The sequence below is a fragment of the Falco cherrug genome, chromosome 4, assembly GCF_023634085.1.
Source record: "Falco cherrug isolate bFalChe1 chromosome 4, bFalChe1.pri, whole genome shotgun sequence".
Lineage (NCBI taxonomy): Eukaryota > Metazoa > Chordata > Aves > Falconiformes > Falconidae > Falco > Falco cherrug.
In genome coordinates, this window is record NC_073700.1 from 52,007,555 (window position 1) to 52,018,967 (window position 11,413).

An 11,413-nucleotide genomic window follows, 5' to 3' on the forward strand; every position below is an offset into this window, starting at 1 on the left:
TATATAAGTTATCTTATTATTTGCAGATATTTTTTTAGCTACAGCAGCAGGCATGGGTCTTAGAGCAAGACCTAGCTCTTGGGTCTGGAGAGGCTCGTATTTGTCTTACTTGTGCTCATCTCTTCTTAACAACATGATGAATTTCCCCCTGGAAATCCAGCCCTTCTCTCTCCAGTTCCACTCCTTGTACCTGCTGTGGTTCTGGGTTATGGAGCCCCTCTGCTGCGCAGCCGGGCTGGGAGCGCTGGGGCTGTTCAGCCCGGAGAAGGGAAGGCTCCTGGAGACCCTGGAGCACCTTCCAGCAGCCAAAGGGGCCAGCGAGGAAGCTGGGGAGGGGCTTTTCCCAAGGGCCTGCAGCGCCAGGACAAGGGGGAACGGCTTTGCGCTGAGAGAGGGCAGATGGAGATCAGAGCTGAGGGAGAAATCCTTCCCTGTGAGGGCGGCGAGGCGCCGGCACGGGCTGCCCAGAGCAGCTGTGGGTGCCCCAGCCCTGGCAGTGCCCAAGGCCAGGCTGGACGGGGCTGGGAGCCACCGGGGCTGGGGGAAGGGGGCCCTGCACGTGGCAGGGGTGGGACTGGGGGCTCTTTAAGGGCCCTTCAAACCTAAAGTGTTCTGGGTTCCAGAGCGTTGCCGATGGAGAGCAGGCTGGTGGTCTGTGTTTGGAGACTGGCTCGAACTCTGGGACCAAACCCTGTGCCCTCCTTTAGCAGCACACACCAAACTGTGCAGAACTCTTTCATACCAACATAGTATTTTCATAGTATGGCCACGCTGTGGCTTGAGCAGCCCTGGCGATGTACCCTGCTGTGGGAACTGCCCTTTTCCAGGGGGTGACCTTTCCGGAGGACGGTGCCTGCACACCGTGTGCCCGCGGCGCAGGACCATGGGGTCGGTCTCAATATTTACCGGCAAAGTGCTTGTGGCTTGCAGGCCATTTTGGATGTCACATTTCTGCCCTATTCTTTCAGCAAGAGCCTGTTTTCAAATTAGCTGTGAATATTTTATGGGCAAATTTTCAAGTGAGCCTGGGATCCTTCAAAAGCAGTCTTTCATGGCTACATAATAGAAGTGGGTAGGAAACAGATTTATTTTTTTCTGTTTTGTGGAAGATTTCATGATTTCAGATTCTTTTTTCCAAACCAAACTAAATTCAAAGCTCTCTGCAGGATGAAATAAAATTAAAAAATCATGTTGTGCCAATCAAACTGCCATTTTGTAGCCAAGATGCACACTCTACAGTTCACTAATGCCATAAGTAATCTCTATTAAAATGCTTCTTTCAATTTTTGCTTTTTTTTCCAGAAGCCACTCAGGGTCTTTTGTGATACCTTTTTCTCAGTTCTGAGAGAAGACTGGTCTGTGGTGGAGTCACCACCACCAGCTTCTGCTGGAAAGACTCTGGGTGGTACTGCAGATGCACCTGGGAGAATGAGCCCACCCAGCCCTGCCTCATGCTCTCAGCTCCCTTCAGTCACAGAATCCCAGAACGGTTTGGGTTGGAAGGACCCTTAAAGCCCCCCCAGCCCCACCCCTGCCACGCGCAGGGCCCCCTTCCCCCAGCCCTGGTGGCTCCCAGCCCCATCCAGCCTGGCCTTGGGCACTGCCAGGGCTGGGGCACCCACAGCTGCTCTGGGCAGCCTGGACCAGTGTCCCCTCCAGTGTCCAATCTTCACACCCTTGTACTGGAGGGCAAGTCCAAGACCCCACATCCTCTGCAGATGGTTCAAGTGAACTTGGCTTTGGCTCGGTTAGACAAAACCCTGAGGAACTGGCATGAATCCCTGTGTCCCAGTTGCACTGGGACTGGGCATCTTGGTGCCTGTGTTAGAACACGAGAGTGTTGGATGGATGTGGGTTCAGGAAAGCAGAGTGTCATTTAAAAGCAGTTGACATAAGGCATCCTCCTCCTTGCCGTGAGAAGATGAAGGCTGTTTCTTACAGCAGTCTGTACCCAGCACAGTGTTCATGAATATTTTAAGTGCCTCGTTTGCTTTTTCTTTGGAAAACGCTCAGTGACCATCACCCCACACCTCTAGCAGTGCTCTAACAAGGAGGCCAACACTGACATCAAAGAGGAGGGAGGATTATGCATTAGAAGCTTGAGATAATGACATTTTTTTAAGTTGCAGTCCAATCATCACTCTTTGCACAGCCAATATACAAACAGCAGGATCAAGTATGAATTATATTTAAGCAGTGTCTGGCCCGAGCCAAGGTGGCAAACTCATTTTGGAGGAGGATGTTCACGGGACATCAGCCAACTGCTCAGCCTGGATGACCACCAGGTTCTGTGGTGAGCTGAGGGAGACTTTATTTCAGGTTGTGCATGTGGGGACTTGCAATTTCGGGGCCCAATGCTGCTTCCGATAGGCACGTGGCTGCCTGTCCTCCAGCCCTGATGGTTACCACGCCAGAGGGGCCAGCTGGCTGAGGGCCCAGGGTGATGTCCAGTGTTGTCTCCCTGATGTCCAGGGAGGGTTCAGGAGGTCCTGAGTGCTGAGTTGTGAAATGCCTAGTCCATGTTGATGGGGAGGTCACCTGACAGCCTGGTACTTGTTTTCTGGGGGGTCATTTTAACAACAGCAGAAGCAGAAGAGCATCGATGCTCCCCTGGTGTTGCCTGGCCCATTGCCCTCGTTGGTTTCTGTTTCACTTGCAGAAGGCTTTTCACCTTTACAGTTCATGAAGTGACAGAACAGAATATAGTAAAGTTTTTCAAAGCCTGCTTATCTATCTTGGAAGTAATATTTCTGTTTTCTCCATCACTGGGGAGCTGCATAACCCTCTGATTAAGGGTACCTGATCCATCGAGTGTTACTTTCCCAAATGAGGCATTTTTTCTTAAATAATTAAGCAGCTCTTGACTGATTCACTGTCATGACTTGCTAGGTACCATGTATTTTTTTTCCCCACCAGTTTACAGTCACTACCTGAAATAGCATCTCGAAATAGCTGCAGGTCCTTCCTGTGACCGGGAAAACTCAGTTCTTACTCCTCTACGTCCTAAGAAACAGGCGATGGACTCTGCTGTCCCATTCTCCATGGCTCGTATGCAGAGGTATGTCCAGGTCCCACTCTTGGGCTGTGTTGGAGTTAAAATGAGACTGGGGCTATGGATCGGGGAAGATCTGCCATTTGGATGAAGTCTGGTGGTCACCAGTGTCCCTCTGCCTGCTCCTCTGTTTGCGGCAGGCAGTCATGTTAGTTATTAAGGGGTTTCTTTGTGCATCTGTCTGTGTGTGAGTTTTCCCATTTCATTTTCTCACCCCATACCCCATACCCCGCTTTGCTCTGTGGTTTCATTTGGGGACTTGTCCATCTTTGAAAGCCATATTTGAACTTGAGTGGTGTTTGTGGTGCCCAGGGGCTGGGAGAAATTAGTCCAGAAATTAGAAATTGGGACATGAAGGAAAGGAGAGGGATCACATGGCTTATGCTCAACTGATGATAATCTTGCATGTTTGTACCTTGTGGGATGAAGGACACTGGAGAACATCTTTACCATGTATTGAGGGCTTCCTCACTTTGCAGTCTTGGCCAGGGGCTGTGTTTGAGAAGCCATGGAGTTTTTCCAAGGTTGGCATTAGCCACCTTGACCAGCTCAGGATCACATGCAGGGTGCCAAGAGATGGATGCCCTAAGCCTCAGGAAAGCATGGCTGAACCATCAGGAGGGCTGCTGGCACTGTCTTCCCTATGGCATGAAGGAGCCAGAGTTCAACCTGTGGCCTTCTGGGGGGGCAGCTGCACCCTGCCCACCCTGAGGATGGCACCCCAGCCGTGAGGTCTCCTCTGGGGAAGGAGGGGCTGCTGCAGGAACTTCCCTGAGCAGAGGAGAGGAGGAGGAGGAGGACAGAAAAGACCTGTGGAGATGGGCTGCTGTTCCTGGTGGGGGGAGGATGCTCCTGTCCAGCAGTGGGGAGCACAGCTGCGTGCTCGGTGGGGCACCACTCTTTGATTTCCCGGGGTGTTTGATGCATTTGCTCTGCCTCCTCTCTGTGGGTCGTTTGGGGACATCTTGTTTTGGTGAAGGCCCTTGAGCTGTGGGCCGTGCAGAGACAACTGCGGAGCCCTCCGAGGGCACTGCGGCTTGCCAGGGCTCAAACTGCCGGCTGGCAAGGCTCCCGAATTATCCAGAATTTTATCTCACACCTTGGCTGCCTGGAGGACCTGGGAAATGACCTTTTCTTGGACGACGAGCCGCACCAGCTTACCTCCCCGCACGCTGCCGCAGCGCTGCTAGTGAGCCGCTCCAGCCCTCTATGCATAACTAAGTGCATTTTAATTTACCACCTGGGCAATTGTTACAGACTTTGGAAGTTAATTTACCTAAATCAAATTAAGCCACTTTAATTCTAAATAAGAATGTCCTCGCAGGGTTTTAATGCAGTTTGTCTAATCTACTGCGGACCTTAACTCAGATTGATTTCTCCCAGTGTCTCTGGGTAGATGAGTCCTCAGAATCAGAGAGGCCTGAATTCGTTTAGGTTAATTCATTTTAGACATGAATTTTGTAAATCAAATTACAGCCCTTTGGATTTATAGGCAGGAGTAGGGGATTAACGTGATTTGGACTGGACCACCTGGATGCACACCTTGAGCTGATGTCCACCTGTCTCTCATGAGCGCAGGGATGCCCAAGGCCAAGTTTCTACCCACCCTTGCTGTGCTGAGAAGGTCTCCATGCAAGGTGGGATGGGGCCCAGGAGAAGTGGGGAAAGCTCTTCTGGCTGCTGGTGTGGTCGGATGGATTTCTGGAGGCACTGCCTTGAAAAATGGAAGCCAAGGGCTTTGCAGGAGGTGCCCTGCGTAGGAACGAGCGCTGGGTTCGCGAGGTGAGCGGCAGGGATGGGAATGGCAGGGGAGCATTGGGGTGTTTTGAAGGTGGAAAAAGGAGGGATCAGGGCTGAGATTATGGGACAGGCAAGAAAAATGGCTGTGGTGGCTTGTGAATGTCTGGGAAGGGGCTTTGCTGGAGTGGTACCACCTGGAGAGCAGCTACAGAGGTGACGAGCAGAGGAGGAGCAAGGATGGGCTGGGCAGGCTCAGGGGAAGGAAGCATCCTAAAAAGACTCGGTCTTGAGCAAGACCAAGGCTGGACAGGAAGTTTCAGAATGGCACCTAGGGGCTCTGCCCTTGCTGATGTGATGTTTCTTAACACCAATAACCATAAAAATAGCACTGTATTTTTGGGTTATGGTCCTCTGAGATTGAGTGGCTCCTCTAGGGCCATCCTCTGGTCTCACCCAGAGCCTGGCTGTAAAGCCTTGGCTCTTCCCCTTCTCATCACTGCTGGCCCCAGTTTAGGAACCTGCACAGCCAATACTAAATTAACCAGGGATGGCCACCAGCTCAGTCAGATGGTGCCCCAGAGAGCTTCATGGTTAGCCTGCGCCCACCACAAGTTTGGGCTGTGAGAAGGAACAGTCCCAAACAATTTCTTGGCAAAGGGCTGGCACAGGCCAAGGGCTAATTTACCCATTTATTTTGTGGGGGAATGGGTTTAAGCCTGTGGACACCAGCTATGAGGTGCAACCTGGCTTTGGGTCAGGGAACAAGCACATGGATGATGGAATGCTCGCCCTTCGTAGGGTGAGCCTGTGGAAACCATGGGTCTTGTCAAGTGCCTCAGAAAAGCTGTGTGAGCTTTGATGCGTACCGCTGTTGGGTTGGGTAGCATGGAGTGGCTCTCACCTTGTGTTGGGCTTTGTGTTGGATTCTGCCCCTCTGACCCCCCTGCAGTGCCGCCTCCAGCTCCAGGGCCCCCAGCATAAGGAGGGCACGGACCTGTTGGAGCAGGGCCAGAGGAGGCCACGGAGATGGCCAGAGGGCTGGAGCCCCTCTGCTGCGCAGCCGGGCTGGGAGTGCTGGGGCTGTTCAGCCCAGAGAAGGGAAGGCTCCTGGAGACCCTGGAGCACCTTCCAGCAGCCAAAGGGGCCGGCGAGGAAGCTGGGGAGGGGCTTTTCCCAAGGGCCTGCAGCGCCAGGACAAGGGGGAACGGCTTTGCGCTGAGAGAGGGCAGATGGAGATCAGAGCTGAGGGAGAAATCCTTCCCTGTGAGGGCGGCGAGGCGCCGGCACGGGCTGCCCAGAGCAGCTGTGGGTGCCCCATCCCTGGCAGTGCCCAAGGCCAGGCTGGACGGGGCTGGGAGCCACCGGGGCTGGGGGAAGGGGGCCCTGCGCGTGGCAGGGGTGGGACTGGGCAGTCTTTAAGGGCCCTTCCAACCCAAACTTTTTAGTGATTCTATGATTTTCTTAGCTTGTACAGCAAGCATCTTCCATGGAAAAGGCAGAGAAATCCTTTATAACATATAATATATGTTTAATATGTATAATATCCTTTTCTACTCAGAGACTGGGACGCATCTGTTTGTCCTGGAAATAGAGGGAAAAACAACAGCCGTGGCCTTGGGTCCAGCACATGAACTCTCTGAAGGGGTAACTGCCAGGTGATGTGTGCAAATGAGCAGAGTAAATGGTGCTGTCCCAATACAGGGAATTCCTTGTGGAACGCAGCACTTAGACATGTGCTGGGACCTGCTTCTGCTCAGCTGTGGGCCATGGCCGTGCGCCCTTTGCACATCAGTGCTGCACAGCCAGCCTTGGGTGCTCAGCGCTGAGGCAGGGCTGGGTCTTGCACCCAGGGGTACCTAAGGAGCTTTCCCGCTCCGGTGAGCTCAAAGCTCAGAGTCCTCATCCCTAGTTGATCCCAAGGACTGCACCTCCCAGGCAGCTGGGAGCTGGATCACAGCCACGATGGGGGAGGTTGAGGTCCAGTGACACCATAAATACCAGTACAGAAGGGACTCCTGAAGGGTCGCCCACACCACGGGCCCTGTTTCAGGGGATTCAGCTCAGACATGAAGGGGGGGAAGCTGGGCTGGGGAGGGATCACGGGAGATGTGCTGTGCAGGAAGGAGAGGTGAGGCTGGGGGCAACCACCTCCCCCATGGCCCACCAGCACCCTGGACTCTGTCTTGCTTTTGCAGTTTCTTGAGACTGTGGCTGTCCATGGGTGGTAATGGGTCTTGGCAGCAGCACTGGTTGGCCAGCCTCAGCCTCAAATATCAGCTGCCCGGTGCTGAGGGACCAGAGACAGAGGTCAGACACAGGGAACATCAGTGTAGCACTGAATAACAACTTCCCAATGGGAGTCCTGTTCTGAGCTCCTCCACACCTCAGGTCTAGGTTCTTCCTAGGTCGGCCATCAAGTGGGAAGTGGTTGAATGCCTGGAGGCCACACTGTCCTGCATGCAGGAGATGGTGGCAACCTGGAGGTCACAGTGGGAAGACTCCTGGGGTGCGAGCACAATCCTGGGAGAACTGGGCAGGTGGGGTAAGGGGCTGAGCAGATGCTGGGTCATCCACATCCTTCCTTGCTCAGAGGGGAGATGAGGAGCAGGTAGATGCCTGTTTATTTGGTATGAACCATTTTGTGCTCTGAGTTGCTGCTGGGCTTTTTGCAGACACGTGGTGGGTTTCTGCATATTTACTGGTTAAAAAATGAAACAAAACCCAACCAGCCCATGCCTCATCCTATTCCTGCTGTCTTCGTGTCCTTCATCCCTGCTCTGCCTTGTGTTGGGCAAGTCTGACTCCTTCTTTGCAAATACCATCTGCTGTTGCTGCTGCTCTTCCAACCTTTCTCGTTAATAACTTGCATCTGTAGGACAGTCTGGTTTTCTTTGGTTGATTTGGAGCCCGATCGCTTCACTGCCTTTTATCGGCAAGCGTAGAAAGCATTGATATGCTAGAAAATTGACAACAATGTCAAATACATCCCCCTAGGACTCTCCTGGTCACTTGATCTGGTTTATCCTCAGCCAATATAATGGCCTTTTAAAAATGACGATGCTTCTTTCTCCTCTCATTAGAAATGCCACCTCCTGCATCTTTTAATTGGGTTCCCTTCTGTGCTCTTTGCACTCGGGCACTGCAGAGTGCCTTAGCAGACAGTTGTCTTGACACCCCTCTGTTTGTCTTATGAGAAACCAGGCAGAACATGCACTGGGTCAGAATAAAAGACAGCAGGGTGGACTAGATTTTGAAGGAGCCTCTGACGGCTGCGTGACACAAAGCAGGAGCGACCCTGGTGTGCTGGAGCAATTGTGCTAGTGTGGGATTCTTGAGCCAGCTGATCCCAGGGTCCTACCTGCTGGGATGATGGAGGGGAGGCTTCATCCCAAGTCCTCAGCCCTTTGGGCCACGTTTTTGCAGTGGTCCACACCCACGGACAAGGTCAGGCTTTCAAGTGTCCGGCAGCTGCAGAAACATGAAAGAAAATGCCCATTTTTTGACAGCTGCTGAAAAATGCTTTTGTGATGTCCCTGGCCAGACTTTTCCCAAGTTGAGAGCTTCTGCTGCTTGTCCCACGAGCTGAACTCACTGGAGAATTAGGACCATTGTTGCTTCTGGTAAAGAAAGGAAACAAACCCTCTTCTGGGCTGCCATCAGGACTTGACAGGTCTCCAAGCCTCCAAAGCAGGTTTCTGAAAAATTTTCTTCTGCAATATCACCTTACAAAACTGACAAGATACTGTAGGACAGAATTTTGTTTCTTAAACATCTGAGATGCTTAGGAAATGCTTGATTGTTTCCTAGGGCTGTCTGAGGTGCTCAGGATATGGCTTGTGGATGGGGCTTGGGACCTCTGGGAGACCTGTGGCAATGGCAGGTGACACTCTGCAATGGCAGGTGGAGGTGTGGAAGGATCCCTCAAGGTATTTCATATGGCACAGGATGCTTAGGTGTGGGCAACCAAATTGGGTGTCTACACATGGCACCTACGTTTGAGATGACAGCGGGGGTCTTTTGACTCTTTGGTACCTTCAAAAGGGATGAGCTGGCAAAGCTGGGGGTGATCTTTTCAAGAATGCCTAAAGACTATGCTTTTAGAAGAGTTTCAGCACCTACTTCTGGCCTTTGGCTGCATTTCTGTGGGTATAAGCAGCAGCCAGGGAAGCTATAGACCTTTGCAAAACCACCAGCTCTGTCCCCACATGAAGGATGGGTGCTGGCCTGCATTAACATGGACATGGCCAGTCCTACAGGTTTCAGCCCACATTAATGCTCTTATGCTGAAATGGGCTCAGGTGCCTTTGAGGAACAGGACCAAAGTGATCAAGGGTCATGCACCTTTTGGTTTGAGTTCTTTTTTTTTTTCTGGCAGGACTTGGCACAAACACGTTCAAGAATGGGAAGAAGACTCCCATGACTGCTGCTAGAATCATGGCTTCTCTGTGGCGTGAAGGCTCTGTCCTAGGGGATGCTGGCAGCTGGTTCCCATCCTCTTGTGGCTGGCAGGGCGAGGGAGGGGGCTCTGCCCCTCTGCCCCGCTCTGCTGAGACCCCCCTGCAGCGCCGCCTCCAGCTCCGGGGCCCCCAGCATAAGGAGGGCACGGACCTGTTGGAGCGGGGCCAGAGGAGGCCACGGAGATGGCCAGAGGGCTGGAGCCCCTCTGCTGCGCAGCCGGGCTGGGAGCGCTGGGGCTGTTCAGCCCGGAGAAGGGAAGGCTCCTGGAGACCCTGGAGCACCTTCCAGCACCCAAAGGGGCCGGCGAGGAAGCTGGGGAGGGGCTTTTCCCAAGGGCCTGCAGCGCCAGGACAAGGGGGAATGGCTTTGCGCTGAGAGAGGGCAGACTGAGACTGGACATAAGGAAGGAATTTTTTTACGATGAGGGTTGTGAGACACTGGCAAACCAAACCCTGCTTTTATTCTATTCTGTGACTCTGTGATCTTGCAGTGGCTAAAGGGACACGAGCCCCACACTCACTGACCATTAATTACAGATGTGGCATAAGCAGAGAAGGGGGCACCTGCCCCAGCTGCATTCACTGGGACTTTAAGGGGGTGACCAGAGGCAGAAAAGCAGCTGGAGGGCGAGATGGGCAGCGGGAAACAGCTCTGCATCCAGGACTCGTCTTTTGATGCTCCAGCCTCTGATCTCAGCAGGACTATGTCCTCCCCTGCCTGGGGCTTGTTGCTGTGCCTGGGAATTTGGAGCAGGTGCCGGGGCAAATCCCATTGGCTGTGCACAGCAAAGACTGCAACGTGATGCTCCACCACCACAATTTTCCATTTCCTACTGGCAGAGGCATGTGAAAACTTCCCAAGGCAATTCCCGCACTGTTGGCTGGAAGTGGTGAACAATAAAAGAATGGGGCAGGAGAAGAAAAGAGAACTACAAAGTCCCAAGAGAATTTTCCTGTCTGGAAGTTCATTAGCATCTGCTAGCCTGCTGCAGCTGCTGGATTTATTTCCATCACACCCCGCGGAGGTGCCAGCCATATATTCAAGGTGTTTCATGCACAGTGGGACCGTGATGGGAGCAGAGGGCTTTGCAGGAGAGCTCTGGCTGGGATGTGCTGGAAGTCACTGCGAGGGCAGGGCTGGGGCAGGTCACAGCTCAGGAACAAGGTGCATTAGCTGAGACTGAGCTTAACTTTCTACAGCTGGCATTAATTTTTCTCCCCCCTTCTCTGTCCCACCCCTCTCCATGGGTGGTGCAGCCTGGAGAAAGGAGGACAGAGGAGATTTCCGAGCGTTGGTTCTTGCTCTTGTCAACCTTCATGACTTTTTGTCAGGGGTCTTAGGGATAAGTGGGAGTTTGCTCCAAGCCAGCTTTTCTGCAGTCACGCAGCAAGCTTGGCTATCACTCAGAAAAAGCGAGGAAAAAAACCCATGCCACGTGGAGAGTTCAGAGACTCACAAATGCAAATCCGGAAGACCTCCAAAACTCTGAAAGTGGATGAAAAGCTTGGGGAAAAAAAAGGCCAAACCAACCAGAGCATATTGGTTTCAGAATGGTGAGTCTGAAAAGGAGCCCTGTGGTGTGTTTGGGGGTGGCTCAGGCCCTCCTAATGGTGGCTGGGGAAGGTGGCCGGGACGCTACTCCAGCAGGACTTCAGAGAGCACCACCAGCTTGGGCTGTTTTCCAGCCCTAGCAATCCACAAAAGACCAGATCTATGTTGCAGGGTAACTCAGTGGCCCAAGTTACCGACAGACCCAGTGCAGGGTGACTGCTCAGCCCCTTGAGGAGGTGGCTGGCAGCTGTGCTGGGGTCCGGGAGACAGGAGGCTCCTCCTGGGGCTGCCCATGATTTCCCCAGCTGCCTCTGGAGCTGCTGACCTGGTCCCAAGGGCTAGAGAGAGCACATGGAGCAAAATTGCTGAAAAGGAGCTCACCCGATCCACTGGTTTATTTTGGTTCCCATTTCCTCAGCTTCCCCAAGTGATGCTTGGGAAGGAGGTTAAGGTGTGAGCCAGGTGACAGTGGGCAGGGGCTGAGTTGTGTTCCTTTTGTGATACAAATGTCATGGGGTGAGCACATCACGTTTTGAACAATAAGTATGCACGTGCTCTTATTTTCTTCCTGTTTTTTTCAGCTTCCCCTCCAAACCTTGAGAGCTGGAGCTG